At 42.9% G+C, this 26,652-nt stretch overlaps 1 long non-coding RNA gene across 1 annotated transcript in view; it reads left to right on the forward strand.

Annotated features, from left to right (window-relative positions):
* Positions 1-26,652, forward strand: part of LOC145547023 (uncharacterized) — a 126,819-nt gene that overhangs the window by 66,526 nt on the left and 33,641 nt on the right. The window contains exons 3-4 of the long non-coding RNA XR_014083469.1: positions 1,135-1,196; positions 1,290-1,367. This is a non-coding gene — a long non-coding RNA (uncharacterized LOC145547023). The remainder of the gene's footprint in view (positions 1-1,134; positions 1,197-1,289; positions 1,368-26,652) is intronic.

The following is a 26,652-nucleotide window of genomic DNA, read 5'->3' on the forward strand; positions in this document are numbered from 1 at the left end:
CTATAAACAAAGCTAATAGAGGTAATAAAATTCCAACTGAGCTAAAAGATGGTAACTGTTAAAGTGCTGCACTCAATATCTCAGCAAATTTGGAAAACTTAGCAGTGGCCACAGGACTGGAAAAGGTCAATTTTCATTCCAGTCCTAAAGAAAGGCAATGCCAGATAATGTTCAAGCTACCATACAATTGCTCTCATGTCACATTCTAGCAAGGTAAGTCTCAAAATCCTTCAAGCCAGGCTTCAGCAGTATGTGAACCAAGAACTTCCAGAGGTACAAGCTGGGGTCTAGAAAATTGTGTCAGAGATCCAATTGCCAACATCTGTTGGATCAAAGAGAAAGCAAGAGAATTCCAGAAAAACATCTACTTCTGCCTCATTGACTGTGCTAAAGCCTTTGACTGTGTGGATCACAAAAAACTGGGGAAATTTTTTAAATAGATGGAAATACCGGATAACCTTACCTGTCTCCTGAGAAATCTGTATGCAGATCAAGAAGCAGCGGTTAGAACCTTACATGGAACAGCAGACTGGTTCAAAATTAGGAAAGGAGTATGTCAAGGCTGATGTACAATCCAAATACATACAATAATATAATAATAGAATGGATAAGTTACTTGTGTGATAATATTATAGTATATTATTCAATAATGAAAATAAACTACTGCTCTGTGCAACAGTATGGATGAATCTTATAAGTTAAATCCCAACATTTAGGAGTACATGAAGTTTAAGAGAGACTGAACTAATCCATGTAATTAGAATAGTGTCTGCCTTTAGGAAGAGGAGATAGGTGATGACCTTGAGGAGAAATGAAAGGAGCTTCTAGGGTGTTGATAGCATAATACTTCCTGATCTTAGTGGTAGTTGTCTGGTTTCATTTGCTCTGTAGAAGTTAATAAAAATGTCCACATATGATTTGCCTACTTTTCTTGATCTGTGTTATGGTTCCACTAAAAATATATTTAAACTACTGGAAAAAGACTGCTTTTTTTCAGGGAAGCTCACATAATAACTTACCAAAGCAATTTATGGTTGAAAAGAATCTTGGAGATTGTCTAGTCCAGGGATCAGAAAACTATAGCTCTGTTTCTATACAGAACATGTCCTAAGAATGTTTTTTTGTATTTTACAGGTTGTAAAAGAAGAAAGAAGAGGAGAACGAGGAGGAGGAATGAAATGTGCAACAGAGACCAAGTATGGCTTTCAGAGTCTAAAATATTTACTATCTGTCCCTTTAGAGAAAAAATTGACTGAACTCTTCTGGTTCAACACCTTTCTATTGTACAGATGATGAAACTGAGGCTGCAAAAAAAAATGACATGTCCAAAATCATCCAGCAAGTTGGTAGGAAAATCAAGACTAGAAGTTAGTATTATTTTATTATTATTATTGGATTACATGGTACTTACTAATGTGCTTAATCTTTATCTTCAACCCAGACCTCTCACTAGACATAGGTACCCGTCTTCACATTGCCCACAAGCAACGTAAACTCAACTTAGCATCTTCCTTATCTATACTTTCCCTACCCCCAGCCTTCTCTTCATCCTTTATTCCTATCTTCACATCCACCTCCCTGTCTAGTCACCATTCAGGAACCAATGGGGCATTTTTAACAACTCTATTATGTTCCATAGCCCAAATTTAATTGATCACTAAATTTAATTTATCACTGAATTGTTGGTCCTATGTGTTAATACACCTCAAAACCACCCTCTTCTCTATTCCAACCACTACTGCCTTTGATCAGAACTTTATCTTCTCTTTTCAGAACAATTGAGTAGTCTTTACATTGGTTTTCCTGTCTTGTTTTCTTTCAGTTTATCCACAACCAAGATAATCTTCTTAAAGAGGAGATTTGGTAGCCCATTTGTCTGTTTAAGCAATGGATTTTAATAGTGGATTAATATCAAGATCTCCCTCCTATTTTTTTATTTAAGCCAGAATTAAGCTTCAAGATCATGAAGGATCATTTCAGTATATATAATGGCACCCAGCATTGTTCCTCTTGGTGGTAAAGTTTGAAGTATTTCACTCCTATCAATGTCTAGTTTTGTCCTTCCATACTCATTTATTCATTCATTCTATTCAAAAACATGTACTGAGCAAGGTATTATGATCCTTTCTGACCAGGGGTCAGAAAATGATGTGCGTGATAAGACTGGCCATGCCCACTCATTTACATATGGTTCATGACTGCTTTCACTCCACCTCAGTGTGTGAAAATCAGTTCACTTTCCATCACCTAAACCCCATGGACAGAGGAGCCTGGTAGGCTGCAGCCCATGGGGTCGCGAAGAGTCAGACACGACTGAGCGACTTCACTTTCACTTTTCACTTTCATGCACTGGAGAAGGAAATGGCAACCCACTCCAATATTCTTGCCTGGAGAATCCCAGAGACGAAGGAGCCTGGTGGGCTGCCGTCTATGGGGTCGCACAGAGTCGGACACGACTGAAGCGACTTAGCAGCAGCAGCAGCAAAGGTATTCAGTACCATAGCCATTAGCCACATGTGGCTATTTAAATTAATTAAAATGAAAGAAAACTAAGAGTTCAGTGAATGGTTATCAGTTCAGTTCAGTCGCTCAGTCGTGTCCGACTCTTTGCGACCCCATGAATTGCAGCACGCCAGGCCTCTCTGTCCATCACCAACTCCCGGAGTCTACCCAAACCCATGTCCATCGAGTCGGTGATGCCATCCAACCATCTCATCCTCTGTCATCCCCTTCTCCTCCCGCCCCCAATCCTACCCAGCATTAGGGTCTTTTCCAATGAGTCAACCCTTCGCATGAGGTGGCCAAAGTATTGGAGTTTCAGCTTCAACATCAGACATTCCAATGAACACCCAGGATTCATCTCTTCTAGGATGGATTGATTGGATCTCCTTGCAGTCCAAGGGACACTCAAGAGTCTTCTCCAACACCACAGTTCAAAAGCATCAATTCTGCGGCACTCAGCTTTCTTCACCGTCCAACTCTCACATCCATACATGACCACTGGAAAAACCATAGCCTTGACTAGACGGACTTTTGTTGGCAAAGTAATGTTTCTGCTTTTCAATATGCTATCTAGGTTGGCCATAACCTTCCTTCCAAGGAGTAAGCGTCTTTTAATTTCATGGCTGCAATCACCATCAGCAGTGATTTTGGAGCCCCCAAAAATAAAGTCTAACACTGTTTCCACTGTTTCCCCATCTATTTCCCATGAAGTGATGGGACCAGATACCATGATCTTAGTTTTCTGAACGTTGAGCTTTAAGCCAACTTTTTCACTCTCGTCTTTCACCTTCATCAAGAGGCTCTTCCGTTCTTCTTCACTTTCTGCCATAAGGGTGGTGTCATCCACATATCTGAGGTTATTGATATTTCTCCCGGCAATCTTGATTCCAGCTTGTGTTTCTTCCAGCCCAGCGTTTCTCATGATGTACTCTGCATATAAGTTAAATAAGCAGGGTGACAATATACAGCCTTGACGGACTCCTTTTCCTATTTGGAACCAGTCTGTTGTTCCATGTCCAGTTCTAACTGTTGCTTTCTGACCTGCATACAGGTTTCTCAAGAGACAGGTCAGATGGTCTGGTATTCCCATCTCTTTCAGAATTTTCCACAGTTTATTGTGATCCACACAGTCAAAGGCTTTGGCATAGTCAATAAAGCAGAAATAGATGTTTTTCTGGTACTCTCTTGCTTTTTCGATGATCCAGCGGATATTGGCAATTTGATCTCTGGTTCCTCTGCCTTTTCTAAAACCAGCTTGAACATCTGGAAGTTCACGGTTCACGTATTACTGAAGCCTGGCTTGGAGAATTTTGAGCATTACTTTACTAGCATGTGAGATGAGTGCAATTGTGCGGTAGTTTGAGCATTCTTTGGCATTGCCTTTCTTTGGGATTGGAACGAAGACTGACCTCTTCCAGTCCTGTGGCCACTGCTGAGTTTTCCAAATTTGCTGGCATATCGAGTGCAGCACTTTCACAGCATCACCTTTGAGGATTTGAAATAGCTCAACTGGAATTCCATCACCTCCACTAGCTTTGTTTGTAGTGATGCTTTCTAAGGCCCACTTGACTTCACATTCCAGGATGTGAATGGTTATAATAGCCACATTTCAAGTGTTCAGTCACCATGTTGGAGGGTGAGTATCATATTGGCTGTACAGCTGTAGAAATTTCCATTATCCCAGCAAGTTCTTTTGGATGGCACTGCTGATAACTATGGAAGAAGAGTTCTGCTCCTTAACGTGACACATAACTTCTTTTAGGATCTGATCCTGCCTTGTTCTTCAGTCATCTCCTGCCACTCCCCTCTAGTGCTCTAAATTTCAGTGATAGTGAAGTGTTTATAATTTCCAGAACATAATGCTGTTTATGTTACCCTGCTTTTGATCATGTAATATTGTTATCCAGTCCAAGATGTCTCTCCTCACCACATGCCAGGCCGATAAATCAGAGATGAGGTGTTGAGTCAAAGAATAGGAGTTTATTTAGAAAGCCAGCAGACAGAGAAGATGGCAGACTAATGTCTCAAAATGACCATCTTATTGGGGTCTGGATGCCAGGTTCTTTTATAGAACAGAGAGGGGGGGAAGTGAGTAAGTAAAGTAAAAAGCCATTAATCTTGCGGATATCTCCTGGAATGACCAGCCTTGGGAAAGGATGTGTTAATTTCTTCTTCCTGGAGCAATCCACAGATGGACACAGTCTAGAACAAGAGCATTTTGGTTTAACATTCAGACAGTGGAGTAGAGTTCCCTGAGGCAGGCCATTATGCCCGGACAGTGTCCTTTTAGTGAACAAAAGCAATAGGAAGCAAAGTGAAAGTGAAAGAAACAGATCCAATATGGAGTTAGATTTTGTTCTTCCCTGTAACAATATCCGCTGCCCAGAAAGCCATCACCTATGATAAAAACCTCTGTTCTTTCAAAACAGAACTCACATGTTACCTCTTCTAGGAAACATTTCTTACACCTTACCCTTCAGTCCTCTCTCAGTAATTTCAACACCTTAGACATATTTTTGTTGGTGCATAATATTGCACTGAAATTTGTTTTTATCTTTTTCCTCCTGTGGACTATGAAAAAGTCCTTAAGAGTAAGGCCCATGTCTGGCTCAGGTGTCAGTAAACTTTTTCTGTAAAGGGCTCGATACCAAATATGTTTGACTTTGAGAGTCATGTTGCATCAAATGTGATTATTTAACTCTACAGTTATCATGTGGAAGCAGTTACTGACCAAATGTAAATGAGTGGCCATGGTCAGCTTTATCCAGAGGGCATCATTTTCTGACCTCTGGTCAGGATACCTTGCCCAGTACACATTTTTTAGTAGAATGACTGAACTAGTAAATGAATGAATATGAAAGAACAAATTATTACAGTGGTGGAATGCTTAAAACTCTACACCACAAGAAACAATTCTGGGTGCTGTTATGGTGATTATTGAGATTAATTTTTCTGATCTTGAAATTTAATCCTGGCTTAAATAAAAATGGGGGTGGTGAAACCTTGTTGTTTAATTCACTCTTAAGCACATATATTAAACACATTATGACCCCCTGGCAAATTTGATTTTTCAGATCTTTGATAACTATTTGAATATCACTGGCCTTCTTTGTAACCTTATGCAATTTATTTTAAGCATTTTTAAAAGGGGGCAGAGAAGTGAAAGGCCTCTGCCTATCTCTGGGTACCGCGTTCCTGGAGCGCATGGAGGGAGGGACTGTCTAGACTGGAGGGGATGGCGGTACAGCTGTAGCTGGGGAGTCCCAACTCAGCCAGAGGAGCCCCCTGTGGTGCCGGAGCAATTACCAAACTAAGAAGCTGCCTGCTGGAATCCTCCCCAACAAAGAATGCTTGGCGGCTGTCTGGGTGTCTGTCTGGATCCAGATCCCCCAGGGATGGGAAAACCTGCCATCCCAAACACTTTCCCCTTCGTTTGCCACAGAGTGAGCTAATGGGACCAGGGCTCTACCTGAAGGCTCTTTTTAGCTCCATTGTGTGTCTGAGCCAGGGGGTGGGTGGAGAAGAGAGAGAAGCTGTGGAGCCTCGGGGTTGTGTACATTGGCCAGAGCTACATGTACACTGATGAATACCAGGGTAAGAAACTGTGGTCTGAGACTCAATGCCTGAGTGGATGCTAATTATATTTTTTCTCACACCCTGCCTCAGGCCAGAGCTCAGGCTGCCAAACCTAAGTGTGGGCTGGAGAATCTTTTTCTTGTTATTGTTTTCAAAAGCCTTTGCATGTTCAAATCCTTTATAACACAATCGAATGCACATTGGGTGAATTCAGTCAACAAGGGACTGGCCAGGGATTAATCTCCAGAAATTCAGTTACCTGATCCCCTTTGAGCAAGAAGGCTTAAATTGCTGCTCAGAGAAGACAGAACCCCATGCTCTCAAGTCTGCAAATGCCCAACCCATCAAGTTATCCAGGCCATGCTTGTGGATTGTGTTAAGAATCAGGCCGAACCAGGTTTAAATTCAAGCTCCGCCACTTGCCAGAGGTGTGACCCTTACAACAGTCACCTAATCTCTGTGAACTTGTGTCCTCATGTGTAAAATGAGTGTGATAATACTTGCCTCATTTACCAAAGACACAGGAGAGCAGAGATGACACATGCCAGGTGTAGTGTAGGTTCTTAAATGTTTTATGTTGGGATCTTCATTTTTTCCTAGTGGAGGCCCATAGCTTTCTGTTAGGCAGGTACAATTCAGGAACATCTCCTCCTTGTCCTTAGAGCATCAGACCTGCAGTGGAGCCATCTCATAGTAGACACACAATAGCTACTTGATCAAGATTGCTTTCAGTTCAGTTAGTCGCTCAGTTGTGTCCAACTCTTTGTAACCCCATGGATTGCAACACATCAGGCTTCCCTGTCCTTCACCATCTCCTGTAGTTTGCTCAAACTCATGTCCATTGAGTTGGTGATGCCATCCAACCATCTCATCCTCTGTCATCCCCTTCTTCGCCTGCCTTCTGTCTTTGCCAGCATCAGGGTCTTTTCCAATGAGTTAGTTCTTCATATCAGGTGCCCAAAGAATTGGAGCTTCAGCTTCAGCATCAGTCCTTCCAGTGAATATTCGGGGTTGATTTCCTTTAGGATTGATTGGTTTGATCTCCGTGTAGTCCAAGGGACTCTGAAGAGCCTTCTCCAACTCCACAGTTCAAAAGCATCAGTTCTTCGGTGCTCAACTTTCTTTATGGTCCAACTCTCACATCCATACATGACTACTGGAAAAAACCATAGCTTTGACTAGACAAACCTTTGTTGGCAAAGTAATGTCTCTGATTTTTAATACACTGCCTAGGTTTGTCATAGCTTTTCTTCCAAGAAGCTTTGGAGCCCAAGAAAATAAAGTCTGCCACTGTTTCCATTGTTGTCTATTTGCCATGAAGTGATGGGGCCAGATGCCATGATCTTCATTTTTTTGAATGTTGAGTTTTAAGCCAGCTTTTTCACTCTGCTCTTTCATTTTCATTAAGAGGCTCTTCAGTTTCTCTTCGAATTCTGCCATAAGGGTGGTGTCATCTGCATATCTGAGGTTATTGATATTTCTCCTGGCAGTCTTGATTCCAGCTTGTGTTTCATCCAGTCTGGCATTTTGCATGATGTACTCTGCATATAAGTTAAATAAGCAGGGTAACAATATACAGCCTTGACGTACTCATTTCCCAATTTGAAACCACTATTGCTTTAGAATCTTCCTTTGGCCATTTGATTTACCATGTTCATTTGGACCAAGAAAAGAGCCTTATAACCAAACAGACCCTCCTTGTATCATTTGTCCTTACTTACCATATATTATTTATTCATATTCTGCTACTGGCCATTTTTATCACGTAGGTTATCTTCCCTGCCTCTCACCGCCCCTCACCAGTTCTGGAGACATGCAGGTCTCTTTCAGGCAGAGTGGCTTTGAGTGCTTGTTAGTATATTCACAGTTCGGTTAATTTCTTCACCAAGGTAACTGCTTCTTATCACATTCAGTGACATCATAAGATATCTGGACTCTTGATTAGGCCAGGAGACTTCCAAGTTTAAAACATTTTTAAGGATTCTGTGAGTTTTTTTCCTTGTGCTTGAAGGAGATTGAAATACTTAGGTGAATTACTGGGTTCCAGGAGCGTCTCCCAAGGTTGGGTTTAAAGGTGAAAATGTAGAAATGTTTAACCATTTATTCAGCAAAAAGTTACTGAAATGTAAACCCACAAAGCCCATTAGAATGCAGGCACTCCAAGGACAAGGTTAGTGTGGTTCATTCATTGCCATATCGCCACCAGCTCAAGGAATTTTTGGTAAGCCAATAAATGAGAGCCCTGGGGCTCTTAATTATTTATATAGCCATGGGGCTACAGATGTACAAATAACTATGAGAAAAATGGAAGCATGGAAGAAGGAAGACCTTAGACAGCGCAAGGGGGTCACAAAAACCTCCATAAAGGAAGTGACTCTTGAGCTGAGGCTTGAAGAAAGCTCAAGAATTTTCAAATGGATAAATGATGGAACTTCAGAGAGAGAAACTAGTGGGAACAAAGGAGACACAGAAGTAAGATAGCATGGTATGTTCCAGGAATTGTAAATAGTTGTGGCTAGTGTGTGTAGGGAATAATTGGGCAAAATGTCAGAAATCAGATCATGAATAACTCTGTGACCTGCTAAAGAGTCTGAACTTCATCCTTTGGGCAATAGGTGAGCCACTAGAGAGATGTAAGTAGGAAAGTGGCAGGAGAGGTTTAGAGAGGTCTCCCTGGAGGACAGATTTGAGAGGGTAAGATGGAGGCAGGAAGACATAGGTCATTGTAGTGGCTTAGTGAATGGTAAAGGAGAGGTGTGTAAGGCAGGGCAGTGCAGTGGAATGGTGAACAGGTGGCCGTGATATATTTTTAAGAAGTGAGATTTATATAACTTGGGTACAAAAGAGAGTGAAGGGCTAAGAGTTTCTCCTAGGTTATTGATTTGAGCATCCAAATCAATGGGAAGAGAGGGGTTTGCTGATGAGAAGATGAGGAGGTTAATTTCCCATGTCTGCAGAACATCTAACTGTAGATGTTCAAGAAGCACTTGAGTACTCAAGTCCAGAATTGGAGAGAGCTCTGAGATGGAGGTGTGACTGGAAAGAGATCAGCATGGTGGTGACATTACATGACTCACCATGGAGAATGGGAAGCAAAGGGGCCTGTGAACAGAAACCCAGGAAACACCAAGATTTAAGTGACAGGCACAGAGAAAAGAAGGACCAGGAAAGAGGAATATCATAAACCAAGGAGAGGAGGTTTTGAGAACGTGTAAGCCCTCATCAGTGCCAAGTGAATATAGAGATCATCGGATTAGGAACCAGTTGAAGGTAATAGGAACAGGATTATTTTGGTGGTAAAACGGGACACCAGACAGGGTCCAGTGGGTCACAGAGGAAATGAATGGTTTTAAAATGAAGGCAGCAGGTATAGACTCTTTGTTGTAGATATTCAGTTGGCAACTGTGAAAGCAGAAGATAGAATGGGACCTAGAGAAGTACATAAGCTTGAGAATTTTTTGTTTGCTTTTTGTTGTTTTGTTTTTCATTAAAGGTAGAACATACCTGTGGGAAGGGAAAATAATTAGGAGAGATAGAGAGTAAAGATATAGGCAAGAGAATTTTTAAAAGTTCTTTTTAATGGAACCAAGTTATGGGGTTTAGTTTAAAGAGAGAGGGATTAGTCTGGAGAGAAGTAGGATCTGAGGGCATGATGAGGATTGATGTAGATAAGTAGCCTAATGGGATTTGAAGCAACTAGAGTTGTTGCCATAGAGTATATGGCTTTTCTGACATGATTCAGAAAAAAAAGAGAAAATGTCTTAGGAACTACAGATTCATGAATGTCTCTTCATCCTCTTCCTTGCTCAGCCTAGAGATGCTGGCAGAAAGCATGGGCTTTGGAACTCGACCCCTTGGGTTTACAAGATGGTTATACTATTTATTGCCCATGCAACCTTGGGCAACTTTCTTCACTTCTGTGTACCACAAGTTGCTTCATCTGAAAAGGGGATATAATAAGCAACACTAATTACTATATAGATTTGAAGTGAAGTGTTAGTCACTCAGTCGTGTCCAACTCTTTTTGACCGCGTGGACTATAACCCACTAGGCTCCTCTGTTCATGGGATTCTCCAGGCATGAATACTGGAGTGAGTTGCCATGCCCTCCTCCAGGAGATCTTCCTGACCCAGGGACCAAACCCAGGTCTCCTGCATTGTAGGCAAATTCTTTACTGTCTGAGCCACCAAGGAAGCCTTGGTGGCTAACATATAGAGTTGGGTGAGGGATAAATAATATGCAGGTAAAACACTCAGGTCAATGGTTGGTAATTGTAGGCACAAAATAAATGCTAGCCCTTATGATCTGGGGAAAGCTAGTAGGCTCACCAGGCATGGAAAACAAGCACAACTCAGGGAGGAAGACACCAAGATTTATAATATAGAAAGGAAACTTCCCAATTTCACCCCAAATAAAGCAAAGTCACTGTTAAGTGAACAGAAGTCTAACTTGAATCATAAAAACAGAAAGTTGCAGCCTCTCAATCAATTCCAAGACTTGAGTCAGTTTACAGAGATCCTTGAATGGTGGGGGTGGGAGGAATGCTGGGTCCCAATGAGGAAGAACCACAGGACACCACCCAAACATTTTGCTGTTAATCTTTCCCCAGTTTTTCTTACAGGGACCTATAGCTTTTTACCACAGTAACTACACCAGGGAAAATGAAATATTCAGACAACTTAGGGACGACTGGACACTGGCTCTGAGCTGACACTAATTCTGAGAGACCCAAAAGGTTACTGCAGTCCACCACTCAGAGTAGGGGCTTATGGAGGCCAGGTGGTTGATGGAATCCTAGCTCAAGTCTAAAGCTCTTGGGTCCCTGAACCCAGCCTGTGGTTATTTCCTCAGTTCTGGATACATAATAGGAATAGACATGCTCAGTAGCTGGCAGAATCCCAACCCCCACCCTGGTTCCCTGGCCTGTGGAGTGAGGCTGTTATCATGGGAAAGGCTAGGTGAAAGCTGCTCATACTGATTATATCAAGGATAGTGGTGGTTTAGTCGCCAAGTCTTGTCAACTCTTGCAACCCCATGGACTGTAGCCCTGCCAAGCTCCTCTGTCCATGGGCTTTCCCAGGCCAGAATCCTGGAGTGGGTTGTCATTTCCTTCTCCACTACCAAGGATAACTGTAAACCAAAAGCAGTACAGTATTCTTGGAGGGTTTCCAGAGATGAGTGCCACCAACAAGGACCAGAAAGATGCAGAGGCTGTGAGCCTCACCACATCCCCATTTGACTTGCCCATTTTATGTCTGCAGAAGACAGATGGATCTTGGTGAATGTGGATAATAGTGTAAGCTTTACCAGGTGCTGACTCCAATTACAACTACCGAGTCAAATGTGTTGTCATCACTTGAGCAAGTAACACACCTCCTGGCACCTGGTATGTGGTTGTTGACCTGCAGATGCCTTTGTGTCTGCCCTCTCCATAGGCCCACCAGAATCCCAGAATCAGTGTGCTTTCAGCTGATAAGACCTGCAGTGCACCTTCACTGTCCTACATCAGGGCTTCAGCGGCTCCCCAGCTCTATGTATTATGTAGTTTGCCTTTTCCGTCCACAAGGTATCATTACATGCATGACATTATGCTGATTGGACTTGGCAGACAAGAAGTAGCAACTACTCCAGACTTATTAGTAAGAAATATGTATGTCAGAGGATGGTAAATAAATCGGACTAAAATTCAGGGGCTTTCTGTCTCTGTGAAACTCCTAGGGATCCGGTTGTATGAAGCATGTCAAGGTGAAAGATAAGTTGCCATGTGGCCCCTCCCACAACCAAGAAAGAGGCACGATGTCTAGAAGGCCTTTTTAGATTTTGGAGGCAACATACTCCTCATTCAAGTGTTACTCCAGCCCCGTGGTTGAGTGAATTGAAAAGTTACTAGTTTTGAGTGGGGCCCAAACAAGAGAATGCTCAGCAACGGGTCCAGGTGGTTAGAAAGCTACTCCATCATTCAGGCCATTTGACTCAACAGATCCAGTGGTGCTTGAAGTGTCAATGCCAGACAGGGATGCTGTTTAGAGCCCTCTTCCCGGGTAGCGCTAATGGTAAGGAACTCACCTGCCGATGCGGGAGATGTAAGAGACACAGGTTCGATCCCTGAGTCTGAAAGATCCCCTGGAGGAGGGCATGGCAACCCACTGCAGTATCCTTGCCTGGAGAATCCCATGGACAAGAGGAGCCTGGCAGGCTACAGTCCATGGGGTCACGAAGAGTTAAACACAACTGAAGCGTCTTAGCATGCACACATGCATGCAGGCCCCTACAAGTGCATCACAACACAACGTGGCTATCCTCTGTGGTCAGATAACTGCTTTCCTTCTAAGAAACAGCTCTTGACCTCCTACCTTAGTAGAGACTGAACAGTCAACCATGGCTCACCAAGTTACCATACGACAGGAGCTGCCCACCGTGAACTAAGTGTTATCTGACCCACCGAGGCATAAAGCTGAGCATGCACGAAAGCACTTCATCATCAGATGGAAGTGGTACCTACATGATCAGGTCCAAGCGGTCCCTGATGGCACAACTAAGTTACATGAAGAAGTGGCATATGTTCCCGCAGTCCCCACTCCTGCTGTCCTGCCTCATAGGAGTTCCCTATCATCAGCTGACAAGACTCAGGCCTGGTCCACAGAAGATTCTGCACAGTATGCAGGTACCACCCCAAAGTGGACAGCTGCAGCACTCCAGTCCCTTTCTGAAATCTCTCTAAAGGACAGTGGTGAAGAGGAACCTTACTGGTGGGAGGAACTCTGGGCAGCACACCTGGTTGGTCCCTCTGCTTGAAAGAAGAAATGGCCAGGCAGGCAGTAAAATACTGACGTATAGGCTGTGGCCAGTGGTCTGACTGGATGGTGAAGGACTGGAAAGAATTCACTGGGGAAATTACTGATGAGGAAATTTGGGGATGAGGTCTGTGGAGAGGCCTCTCTGAATGAGCAAAACACAAAACCTGAAGAAATTTGTATCCTAGGGTGAATGCTCACCAAAGGATGACCTCAGCAGAGGAAGGTTTTAATCATCAGGTGGATAGAAATACTCATTCGATGGCTACCAGTCTCTTTTCCCAAATAGCCCTGTCATCGCCCAATAAGCTCATGAACAAAGGGGCTCTGGTGGCACAGATGGAGAGTATGTGAGGGCTCAGCAACATGGACTCACCAAGGCCAGCCTGGCCACAGCTTCTGCCAAGTGCCCATCTGCCAGCACTGAGTCCTGGCTATGGCACCATTCGCCAGGGTGATCAGCCAGCTGTCTGGTCAGCTGCAGGTTGATTACATTGGACCTTTTCTGTTATGGAAGGGGCAGCATTTTGTACTTACTGGAATAGACATTTACTCTGGATACAAATTTGCCTTCCCTGTGTGCAGTGCTTCTGGTTAAACTACCATCTGTGGACTTACGGAATGCCTCCCCACCATCATGCTGTCCCACACAGCAGGGCCTCTGATCAAGGATCTCACTTCATAGCCAAAGAAGTGCAGCAATGGGCCCTTGCTTACTGGTGTTACCATGTTCCCCACTAGCCTGAAGCAACTGGCTTGAACGGTGGAATGGTCTTTTGAAGACTCAGTTATGTTGTTGGCTGTGTGGCAATACCTGGCAGGGCCAGGGCAAGGCTATACATGCTGTGAACCAGCACCCAATATATGCTCTGTTTGACAGCCAGGATCCACAGGTGGAATAAGGGGTGGAGGCAGCCGCAGCACCCCTACTGATCCACTAGCTACATTTTTGCTTCCTATTCCTACATTCTTATGCTCTGCTGGTCTAGAGGTCTTAACTCCAAAAAGAGGAAGGCTTTCACTAAGAGATGCAACAAAGATTCATTGAACTGGAAGTTAAGACTACTGCCCAGTGCCTCCGAATCAACAGGCAAAGAAGAGAGTTGCTCAACTGATTTGGGAAATGATCCTGACCACCAAGAGGACATTGGACTAGTATTCCACAATGCAGGTAAGGAAGAGTATGCTTGGAATTCAAGAGATCCCTCAGGCCATCTCTTAGTATTACCGTGCCCTATGAATAGGTCAGTGGAAAACCAGGACAACTCAATCCAAGTAGGACTAATAATGGCTCAGACCCTCTAGCAAAAAGTTTAGATCATCCCTTCGGCTGAAACAGGTGCTAAAAGTAAAGGGAATATGACATGGGTAGTGTATAAAGGTAGTTATAAATACCAGTTACAACCACATGACCAGTTAAAAAACTAAGGGCTAAAATTGTCATGCATATTTACTCCTTATTTTGTAACAGTTACGTGTGAGTGAATTTGTTTTCTTCCCTCTCTTATCTCCTTATCATTAGTATAAGATGCATAGACTTTATATCATAGTGTTTAAGTGTTGTTAACCTAAATCATAGTATTTTAGTTATGAGCTATCAAGGGGAAGAATAAACGTGACTCAAGGATTTTTATCTCCTCTTCAAGAGAGGGGGTTAGTGCATTTTAGGTTGAGTGCAGGATAGTTATATTATATTGGGTGGAATTATGATTTTGTTACTGCTTTCATTTGGAGCTTAAGTATGGTTTAAGGAGATGCATGTGGATGCCAAGTTGACAAAGGGTGGAGCTGTGATGGTTAATTTGATGTGTTCACTTGATCGGGCCACAGGATGCCTAGATATTCAGTCAAACATCCTTCTGGGTATTTCTTTGAGGGTGTTTTTGAATGGGACTAACATTTAAGTTGGTAAACCGAGTAAAGCAGATTGCCCTCTCAAATGTGGGTGAAATTTGCAAATTATCTTTTATCTGAATTTGCTTTGCTTTTTCCTCTCTTGGATCTTACATTGAGTAAACTGTGTCTCTGTCTGTCATGTATCAGTGACTTCAGACTAGCATTCATGGGAATGTAGCCAGTACATAAAACATTCAGGAGACCTCCCTGTCAGCATGAGGTTGTCCAAATGCATACAGGGGTCCCCCCAATAGGCACACTGTCCTCACAACACCCATTCAGCTGTTGGCTGGTGACAACGTTCAGATTCCTCTCTTGACCTATTCCCAGATGGTTCTAACCAGTCCTTTTCATTTCATTTGCATATTTGTATAATGCAATGAAGCATATCCTTGCTGGGACTGCAGAGCAAATTGGTGGCATGCCGTCTGAGAGTTCCAAGGTTGTCATGGGCATGATAGCAATACCCTGCTGTAACTAAAAGTCAGTTCTAAACTCCCCAGGGAGTTCCAGAGGATGCTTGTTCTTCATTCTTTCGGATACATAGCAAACACCCAGAGTGTCCTGAGGTGCCCTAATAACAAAAGCCCATTCTCTCCACATACCAGGGGAAGAAGAGGACCAGGTTGGTCCTATATCCTTAGCGATTCAATGAAATCTCTCTGATTGAAAGTCATCTTTTTCATAACACTGAAAAGATGTAACATTAGCTTAATCATTCCCAAATGAATCCTGAAAAATATTTGGAAACAGTACACTTATACAAAATCATTTCAGCATTGCTAGAAAGTTTCAGCCATTTGCTATAAACTTGTACTTTTAAGTGGCGACCATGTGGTCTGCCTTCAGAACATCCAGTTCTTTCTTTTTTACAGAATTAAACCCCCTGACACTTGTTTTAAGACCTTAAGAAAACCTTTAGTGCTTAGCAAAATGCAAAACCTGGCATGGCCATAAAGAAGATATATTTGATTTTACTCCTTGAAGGCATTAAAAAAAAAAAAAAGACACAAGATACTGTCTGTAAGAAAACTAAAATGGCAGCTGCAACTTCTTTCCAGAAGTCTCTGGGAAAAGACATCTAAGGTCACTCCTTATTCTCCCCGCCGGGTACCAGGAAAGCAGCCTACCCACCCTCCCTCTCCCCCCCTCAACTAAAGCTAAGAGCAGTGGGGAGAGATCCAGCTCCCAACAGAGCCTGTCTTGATTGAGGAAGTTAACACTTGAAGAAAAAGAATTCTGTCTTCTTGCAGGGCTCTTGAAAAGGATCCTTGCCAAACTCAACCCCAAGTTAGAAAAACTCCTTTTCCTAAGACTTGGGAATTAGTCACCAATTTGTATTAGCATTCAGACCTGTGAAGAATTCCATCAAATCATGCAGCCTAAGAGGCCTAATTTCAAAAATACAACCAGTTTCAAAATGAGAGTCTGTGTGGGAAATCAAGAAGATTCAGGTGCCAAGGAGAGATGGTGACATTCACATTGGATGTACCACACTGGAATCTAGCACCTGTGAGATGATGAACAAGAGATGCTAAGAGGGTAATTCTCTTTTGGGAACATGAGGGAGACAGATTTTCAGCTCAAATCTACTCAGGGGTTAATCCTACATTGAAGGGCAGCATTGATGTGTCATTAGCAACATATTCCTACCTGTCTGGCCTTAGCTTCTCTGGGTTTTGGGAAGTGTTTGAGAGAAAAAAAAGATAAAAAGATGGTTGTTGGGGTGGGAAATAGTTGTAGAATAATTTAAACAACCTCCCTTCACATAACCTCTGTCGTGTGTTGGTTTTTGTGTGTCCAGTAGACTGCTTTGCACAAAAGAAACACTCCATATATACTCAATGAGAAGACTCTTGAGAGTCCCTTAGACTGCAAGGAGATCCAACCAGTCCATCCTAAAGGACATCAGTTCCGAATATTCATTGGAAAGACTGGTGCTGAAGCTGAAACTCCAATACTTTGGCCACCTGATGCAAAGAACTGACTCATTGGAAAAGACCCTGATGCTGGGAAAGACTGAAGGCAGGAGGAGAAGGGGACAGCAAAGGATGAGATGGTTGGATGGCATCACTGACTCAATGGACATGAGTTTGAGTAAGCTCCAGGAGTTGGTGATAGACAGGGAAGCCTGGCATGCTGCAGTCCATGGGATGGCAAAGAGTCGAACATGACTGAGTGACTGAACTGAACTGAATTTTATATTTCTATAGGCTCATGCATTGGCCAAAAGTATTTTAGTGCAATTTGATTCCTTTCAAAGAAATTAAAAATGAGCAAATGTGAGAGGAAGATTGAGCTAATTTGGACACATTATATCATTTTAAAAATATCATGCCTTTCTTAATTACTAGTCAATTTAGTGATCCAAGGAACAAAGGAGCTGTATACCATGAAATGAAGCAAAGGCAATTCAGACTGTAACAGGATGTTAAAATTGAAGTTATGACCAGGTCCCAACATTCAGTCGATGGAAAAATTCCAAAAGGAGATACCACCAATTGAATGTTTACAAAGAAAATGATCCTGAAGAACTGGTCAATGAATTTTTGACCTCTCAGCCAGATCAAGACTATGAAAAGGGAGGAGTGGCAGGTGATCTATTATTTCTTCACCTCTAGAGAGAGGAGACTGGGAGGAAAGCATTGTGTAGCTGGGAGCAGAGTCTGACCCCTTCCCAGGGAACCTGTAAGATGATGAAGGTTGTTCATCATTTTCACACTGGATAAGGAGAGAACTCCCTAATGGGATTAGCCTGTACTCCCAGGGCATGTTGGCGGAAAGGAGGCAAGAGGATTTTCTAAAGAACAAACATGGACTAACCAAGAGAAAGAGAAATGGGTTGTTTCTGATCCTAGAGGTACAGAGGGATCCCAGCAGCAAAAATCTGGAGGTGGGCACTTTGGTGAGGGAGGAGTTAAGAGCAACTACTCAGTGAAAGTCACTCAGTTGGGTCTGACTCTTTGTGACCCCATATACTGTAAAAGAGCAACCACTCAAAAGAGATGTATATTGTGTCCACATCTGTCAGGAACTGTAGGGAGAGGAACCCAGTGCAGAACATCTTGTGAACCTATTGAAATACCCCCATAGAGACAGAATCTGCCAGGCCCAGAGAACAGAAAGCCACCCAATGCAGTTCCATTAAGGCTTTTCTTCACCACTCCTTTCTGACCTTCGAGGTGGCAAAAAACGATGGCCAGCTAGGAAGTGGGTGGAGAAGAAATGCATACGGTAGAAAAATATAGAAGAAATCAACCAACCTTCCCCTATCTGACTGCAATTTTCCAAATATACTCAATATATATTTCTGAACTACACGCACACTAAGGAAAGAGGAAGCAGCCCTATGTCACTTTAGGATGTGTTAATGATACCTTAGACTAATTAAGCTTTTTAATCTGAGACTATGTTCTCAATTTAAAGTAATGGTACAACTGCTTATTACCTAAGTGTGTACTGAAAGTTCATGGGGCATGACCACAGGCAGATTCTGGTTTAGGGGAGATGCTCATTAAGAAAAATACAAAATTGTGCTTATAGGAAAATAAATCACAACAAATCACAGATTTTTAAAAGTTGACAAATAACACATATATCACAAAGGAAAATTTTTGTTAGCTGCCTGGCACATTGATAAAATATTTTTTCTAACTGAGTTTTGATTGAATATTCTTTGGTACTTTCTTCATATGACAATGGTTAATATTACTTATTTTCTGAAAAGACAATAGAAAAAAATGTACTGATCACCTTTATTTATAGTAGCAACACAGGTTTGTACCCAACAAGAAACAGGTGTAATGATAAATACTATTTCCTTTGTTTTCCCATTTATAAAAAAAGAAAAATAATAAATGCATGTGACATTTATAATTATATAAACTGCATTTTCAAGTTTGTTGTGAGTAAGGATCTATGAGAACTGAATCTTTTGCTTACAGCCTTATGTGTGTGATGATTAGAAAAGTTTTCAACAGACTAGTTTCTGGTTCTGTATGGTTCAAACCTAGTTAGCCCTGTCCTACCCAGGCACTGTATGACATATTCCTATCTAGATAAAATGTCTGGTTTGAGTCATTTTTGGAACACCAGTGAGTCAGCCTGGCAAAGAGTAGAAGCAAAATTCAGACACTGTCCTGCCTTCATGGAGCTTTCAGCCTGCTAGGCAGAGACAGAAGAATCAATTGACCACGCAAAAAAGATGGGAGATGTGTTTCAGAGGCAGGGAGAATTGCTCTCTAAGAGTGCACAAGGAAGGAATTATTCTTTGCTAATTATTATGTAATGGATGGTGGACTAAGTGTGAAACCAGAGACTCAGGTCACATGGGCAGTCATAGAAAACCTGTCCAACTCTGTCTTAAAGCCCTCGATTGAATAATGGAGGCCCTCCCCTCTTTCTGAATCTCATTTCTCTCTCTGAACTTTGTCTTTTCTACTTAGTGCCTCGTTGTTAGGCACTGCTGGGATCTACTCTGTTCATCCAATAGTGTTTTGTTGTTTTTTCCTGAATAAGCAGGGGGAACACAAGAAAGACAGAGCTTCATCTGGCTTGGGTCTTAGAAGACTCCATTGAACTCAAGCTACCTCTTGGTATCTCAGAGCCTTCTTGTTGGGCTTCTTTCCAAATTGAACAAGCTTTCGCAATCACCTTCTAATTCTGCACCCTTATCCCATCACTATAACAACTTCCACCCCATAATACATCATGGGGAATGAGCATCATCAAGAGAGGCAGGATGAATGAATCAACAAAGGAACATTTGCCTTAAATTGAGGATTTTTTTTTCCCCCCAGAGAATATATCTTCCTCTTGTGGGCCCTTGGTACACTTGACATTCTGTAATTCCAGGTAACCAGTATTTACAAACCTACTTCTCTGTGTGCAGCAGATCAGCTGCTTCATAAGTATCTGAGGTGTTTGTTTAAAATAGATACCAAGCTTTACTCTGGAACAACTTCTCAGTGAATCTGAGGACTGGGACCTGGGAATATGATGCTTGTTTAAAATACAGATTCCAAGCTTACTCTGAAACAACTTCTCAGCGAATCTGAGGAATGGAACCTGGGAATATGATGCTTGTTTAAAATACAGATACCAAGCTTACTCTGAAACAACTTCTCAGCAAATCTGAGGACTGGGAACTGGGAATATGAAGCTTGTTTAAAATACAGATACCAGGCTTTACTCTGAAACAGCTTCTCAGTGAATCTGCAGACTGGGACCTGGGAATATGATACTTGTTTAAAATATAGATACCGAGCTTTACTCTGGAACAACTTCTTAGCGAATCTGGGGACTGGGACCTGGGAATATGAATTTTTATTTAGTCTTTCAGGTGAATGTTTTGTAGATTAAAGTTTGAGAATGACCACCCTAGGAGAGTGCATAGATGACCTTCCCAACATCCAGCATCAAGAAGACACTGGATACCCAGACTATATGACACCAACATGACAACTATAGGACAAGGGAGAAATCTCAGCCCCATAAAATAATCCATGGAGGAAACTATAAAATATTCTAAGTTAAAAAGGCAGCAACATGAATAAAATGGCACAGGTACAAGTTGATTCTTTACAGCATTGTTGAAATAACAACAGTGTCCACATACAAGATTCTGATTAAGCAAACTATGGTGCAGTCATGCAAAGAAATACTATGCAATTTTATAAAAGAATAGAAAAGTAGATACTGCTGACATATGTTATTAAGTTAAAAAGGCAAAATCCCAAGTATATATATGGCATATGTATGGTATTCAGTCTTTCACATGAGAAAAGAGGGAAAGTAAAATATGTGTTCATATTTGCTGTGTTCCCATAAAGAGGATATAGAAGAAATCAACAAAAGTGCCAAGGCATATTGTTTGCAGTAACAGCCTTATCTGCTCACACTTCTCTTTATCTACTCTCTGTGAGTTGTGCCTTCCACGCTGTCTCTGGTTGTGGCCATGTAATTTTCTTTGGACAATATAAAGCAAGCAGAATTTGGGAACTGCCTTCGCTAGCTGCTCATGCAATCCTGAGTGCCACGTGAAAAAGCCCGGGCTAACATGATGGATGGTGAAAGACACATGACCCAGCTGCCTACCTCATATCCCAACCCCTAAACTAGCCAGCAACGTGTCAACTGCAGAGTGATATAGAATAAGAGACTTACTGTAGGGTTTGGACCCTGCAAAACTGAAAGTCATCAGTCAAAGACCACAAAGAAGAGCTGATAAAGACTATTGAATGCTGCAGCTTTTGTATCTGATGCTACACTTGAGAGTCATCCAAGGTCAGCAGCATAGATTATTCAAAAGAAAAAGTGAACCCAAAGCAAGAGAGATGGAAGCCAACCTGGAAGCCATGTCTGTCTTCTATTCCATCTACTCCCTTTGTTGTGGAGCCATACGTGTGCCTGGCTCAGGACTCAGGGAAGCAGAAGGAGGAGATCCATGGAAGCTGTAGGAGATGTGGGTCTTGCGGCTGCCCCATAGCAGAAGGGTGAGCCTGTGGATCTGTGACAAAGCACATGGGCTAATTGTTCCCTCAGGCTCTGTACCAGCGTTCCAAGCATAATGGCTGCTGCTTCACTTCCACCCCCCCAAATATCTTGCAAATATCCTGTGTCGTCTAGTCCAGAATTATACAGGGAAGGGAATTCTAAGACATGTACTTTCAATTCACCTAAGTGAATACAGTATGACCACACCAGCCTAGATCACCGCTTTCCACCATGACCCCAGAAGCACGGAAGGTACTCAGAAGAGTTCCTCCAAGGTCACCCAGCCCAAAAAAACCATTCAGTTCACAACAGAATCACAAGCTAAATTGTTGCTTTAAGCCAGTAAGCTTGTTGCCCAGAAAAGCTGATATAATCGCATATCTAAAAATGATGAAATGTGTGGATAACCATAGTTGGAGACAGGGTAGGAGCTAGACCTCTCAATGTATGCCTTATTCTATAAGACATCATTTAAGTTTTTGAACCATGTAAATGCACATAAGAATAAAATTAATTTTAAAACTATCTGAAGGGATTGTAGGATGCTAGTGGGTACCTGTGGTACAAGGCACTATTTAAAGGGGTGTAGGTGTAATTCAGAGAAACAGAAGAAAAGGTGTGTATAAGCCAGTTGAGGCCCCCCAGTCATGTACATCTCAGATATGGAGCAAGCATCCACCAGCTCCCTGCCAGCAGTCTTCTCAGAATCAACCTGTCATCAAGGCTTTGGTTCAATCTCTGAGGTATCTCTGAAGTATGCTGTCTTCTTTTTGTCTCCACCACCATCACCACTGTTGTTCAGTCACTGAGTTGTGTCTGATTCTTTGAGACCCTATGAACTGCAACACAGCAGGCTTCCCTGTCCTTCACCGTCTCCCTGAATTTGCTCATTTCCTACTCACACTGACTCATGTCTATTCAGTCAGTGATGCCATCCAGCCATCTTATCCTCTGTTGCCCCTTCTCCTCTTGCCCGCAATCTTTCCCAGCATCGGGGTCTTTTCTCTTCACATCAGTTAGCCAAAGTATTGGAACTTCAGCTTCAGCATCCGTCCTTCCAATGAATATTCAGGACGGATTTCCTTTAGGATTGACTGGTTTGATCTCCTTGCTGTCCAAGGGACTCTCAAGAGTCTTCTCCAACACCACAGTTTGAAAGCATCAATTCTTTGGCACTCAGCCTTCTTTATGGTCCAACTCTCACATCCGTACATGACTACTGGAAAAACCATAGCTTTGACTACACAGACCTTTGTCGGCAAACTGATGTCTCTGCTTTTTAATACACTGTATAGTTTGTCATAGCTTTTCTTCCAAGGAGCAGGTGTCTTTTAATTTTGTGGCTGCAGTCACCATCTGCAGTGATTTTGGAGCCCAAGAAAATAAAATGTCACTTTTCCACTTTTTCCCCATCTATTTGCCATGAGGTGATGGGACCAGATGCCATGATCTTCGTTTTCTGAATGTTGAGTTTTAAGCCAGCTTTTTCACTCTTCTCTTTCACCTTTGTTAAGAGGCTCTTTAGTTCCTCGTCACTTTCTGCCATCACTGTGGGCCAGACTATTCCAACAGCTCATATCCCTGCTTCCATATTGCCTATCGGCAGTCCATTCTCTGTATTTAATAAGAAGAATAGCCTTAAAATAGAAACTGAACCATGTATTGGGTATTTAGCAGTGAGCATGGCAGTGTCCTAAGCTCTTTCACATCCAGCTGGAGAGGGGAGGAGACAATATATCAACAAACAAATCATACAGTTTCAGTTGGTGATATGTGCTGTACAGAATATAGAAAAGTGAAGTTGCTCAGTCATGTCTGACTCTTTGCAACCCCATGGACTATAGCCTGCCAGGCTCCTTCGTCCATGGAATTTTCCAGACAAGGATACTGGAGTGGGTTGCCATTTCCGTCTCCAGGGGATCTTCCCACCCTAGGGATCAAACCCAGGTCTCCTGCACTGCAGGCAGACTCTTTACTGTATTAGCCACCAGGGAAGCCCACAGAATATAAGACAAGGCGCTACAATAGAAAGTAACTGGAAGGGTACCTGAGTGGTCAGATAATATTTCTCTAGACTGGACTGTGGACTAAGTGAGAAAAGAATCCTGCCAGATTATCTAGGAAAAGAGGATTCCCAAGCAGGGGGAGAGCAAGTGCAAGGCCCTGGGGTACACAGCCAAGGGACTGAAAGACCAGCACTGCTGGAGCAAAGTCCTCAATTAAACCAGGAAGATGACACCTGCCCCCAAATTATCATACTGTTATGTTGCAAAGATGTGTGAGGTGCATTTGGGAAAGAAAAGCCCAATAAAAATACCATGGGTGTGCTGTTTCATTTTTGTTGCACTATTCTAATGTAATTCAGTGACCCAGACACCAGATGACAGCCCCATGACATCCTGCTGAGTTGGCTGTGGACCCCAATCACTACACCATGGTAGACTTGGAGAATCTAGGCCTGGACTTTCCTAGTGAGTACTGGATAGATTTTGCATCGATGCAGTTCCTGATACCCTGTAGGCACTCAGGATTATCTTTTGAATACACGAAAAAGTGGTTTCCCAGACTGTGGTCTAGAATAGTGATTCTCAGCCCTGGCAGGCTCATTGGAATCATCTGGGGCTTCCCTGGTGGCTTAGCAGTAAAGAAACTGCCTGCCAGTGCAGGAAACATAGGTTTGATCCCTGGTCCAGGAAGATCCCACATACCTAGGGGCAACTGGGCCTGTGCTCGACAGCTATTGAGCCTGTGCTCTAGAGCCAGGAAACCACAACTACTGAGCCCTGGGTCACCACCACTGAAGCCCTCATGTCTTAGAGCCCATGGAGCAGCAAGGGAAGCCACCGCAATGAGAAGCCCAAGCACCACGACTCAAGAGTAACCATTATGCCCCACTACTAGAGAAAAGCCTGTGCAGCAACAAAGACCAGGCACAGCCAAAAGAAATACACAAAATGATTAAAAAAAAAAAAAAGAATCATCTGGAAGGCTTTTTGAAAAACACAATGCCCAGGGCCACCCTCCAGAGATGCTTATTTAACCATGTATCAGATCTGGGGTGGGGTCCAGGCTTTTGTAGGTTTAAAAGATACCCAGGTGATTCTAATGTGTGTTCAGGACTGGGGACCCTGGAATTTCCAGTCCTTTCTGATGCTATTGCGATTCTCCAGGAGGAAGATTATGGTGATGAGCACCATAGTGATTACAGAGGAGGTGGTGAGATGTGGTTGAACTTGAGCTAGACACAGGATGTACAGCTGAGGCCAGCCTAGTGAGAATGTGCCTGAGATCATAGGCTTTATCAGCTTACTGAAACAACACACATTTTCTAATTACAAAATAGCATAGCATAGCTCTCTCTGTGGGCTTCCCTGGTGGCTCAGATGGTAAAGCGTCTGCCTGCAGTGCAGGAGACCCGGGTTTAATCCCTGGGTTGGGAAGATCCCCTGCAGAAGGAAATAACAACCCACTCCAGTACTTTTGCCTGGAAAAGCCCATGGCCAGAGGATGCGATTCAGGCTATAGTCCATGGGGTCGCAAAGAGTCGGACTTGACTGAGTGACTTCACTTTACTTTCACTTATAGCTCTCTCTGAAACATGGCACCTGTCACTTCTTAGATACCTCATCAGTCCATGATATTATAAAAGACTCTACAGAAATCAACGCATGAATTTTCACTACCTCTTCTCTGAACTTAGAATTTCATTTAAATGAAAGATCTGCTCAAAGGTAGAAGCTTCTGGACATAGGCCTCCTCTTCATTGTTTTCTTGTCTTCCTCTGTTCCTTCTGCTTCAATTCTCTTCCTTTCTCCATTTCTTTTTCTCTATAATCTTACCACTTTTTCCTCCCCCAGTACTTTCTAAAATTCTTCCTCAACTATTTGAAAGTTTTTTGTGTGTTTTGTTTTGTTTTACTCCAAAACTTGGAGACTTCTCTGCATAGCATTGTGGGCAATCTATGGATAAGGAAAAAAACCCTATTCACCCAAACATTCCATTTCCTCCTCATGCGAAGAGGCCACACAGATTACCCTTGGCCACAAATCCCAGATGATAATCTTGTCTTCTCAGACCAGGGAAATGGGGAGAAAATTGGAGTTCAGGCATTTGACCCTTCTCCAGACCTTGGAAGCTGCAAAGTCCCTGTGAAAACAATAGACTATCAAGGTATTCTGGGTATTTGGGGAAGATGGGTCATGTGAAATTTTGAGTTTTGAGAGCCTCTAAACAAATCCCCTCTTCTGTCAATTAAACAATTGATTTATGAGGAGTGAAGTTGCCACGTGGTTTGGATACAACCTGCTCTGGGGATGAAAAGAGAAGGAAATGTGATTTTATTTGGAAGACCTTTTAAACTGTTGGCTATCTAGCACTGAGAATGAAATCTGGGTGCAGAAAGGATGGGGAGGGGATGGCGCTGATGCAGAGTGAAAGGATGGATTGGCCAGGATGCAGTGTCTGGCCCTGAACAAAGCATTACATTGCTTGCAGCTGTGGGATGGTTTGGAGGTCCCATTTTCCTAGATTCCTTCAGGGTCTCCTTTCTTTCTGATGAGGTGGTAAGGAGCCACGGGGTGTGTTGGGTTCAGCCTTCTTGGCACAGGGGCGTGTGTTTTGTGTTTTTGCGTGTAGATGTGAAACTCAGCAGACCTGACACTCTTCTCTGAAGGGAGGGTGAAGGGAAAAGGCCAAGTGGGACATGGCATGGCTATTACAATGACCACACAGCACACTCTGTCCTCCCCTGATTCAGCACTTCACATTTCTCCAGTGAAATATTAGTGGGAGATGCTCATCGTGTCAGGCTTTCCTCATGATTTAAATGCTCTATGCTTCACCCAGGACACCTGTGTTTGTTGAGCAATAATAGAGGAGGCTTTTGAGAGGTTTGCAGAAGATCAGGCAGTGAAGGGATGAGTAATGTAATGGAGGTTCCCCCTGGGGTTGAAGAGAGCATGTGGGAAGATGTCACTGGGAGGAAGGGGTAGAAAAGGATAGGCAGTAGGAAGAACTAGCCTCTTTATTCATCCATTCAGTGATACCGTGTCTATTTATTGAGCACCCTTGTGGCAAGGTGCTTTCCTTGCCTAGTGAGTACAGCACAGTGAATTCGGGAGACCTTGCCTTCCCCATGTTTGCACATCATGTTCCTACTTACCTTCCATGGAGACTTTCCTGACTCCTGGGTGGGCATATTGTCCCTCCTTTGTGCTCCAGTGGCCCTTCATGCAGACATCCCTCTGGTGTGTGCTAAGTTGCTTCAGTCATGTCCAACTCCTTGTGACCCCATGGACTATAGCCCACCAGCCTCCTCTGTCCATGGGATTCTCCAGGCAAGAATACTGGAGTGGGTTGCCAAGTCCTTCTTCCTGACCCAAAGCTCGAA

This window comes from Giraffa tippelskirchi, chromosome 4 (assembly GCF_054371585.1).
Source record: "Giraffa tippelskirchi isolate mGirTip1 chromosome 4, T2T-mGirTip1v1.2.pri, whole genome shotgun sequence".
Classification (NCBI taxonomy): Eukaryota; Metazoa; Chordata; class Mammalia; order Artiodactyla; family Giraffidae; genus Giraffa; species Giraffa tippelskirchi.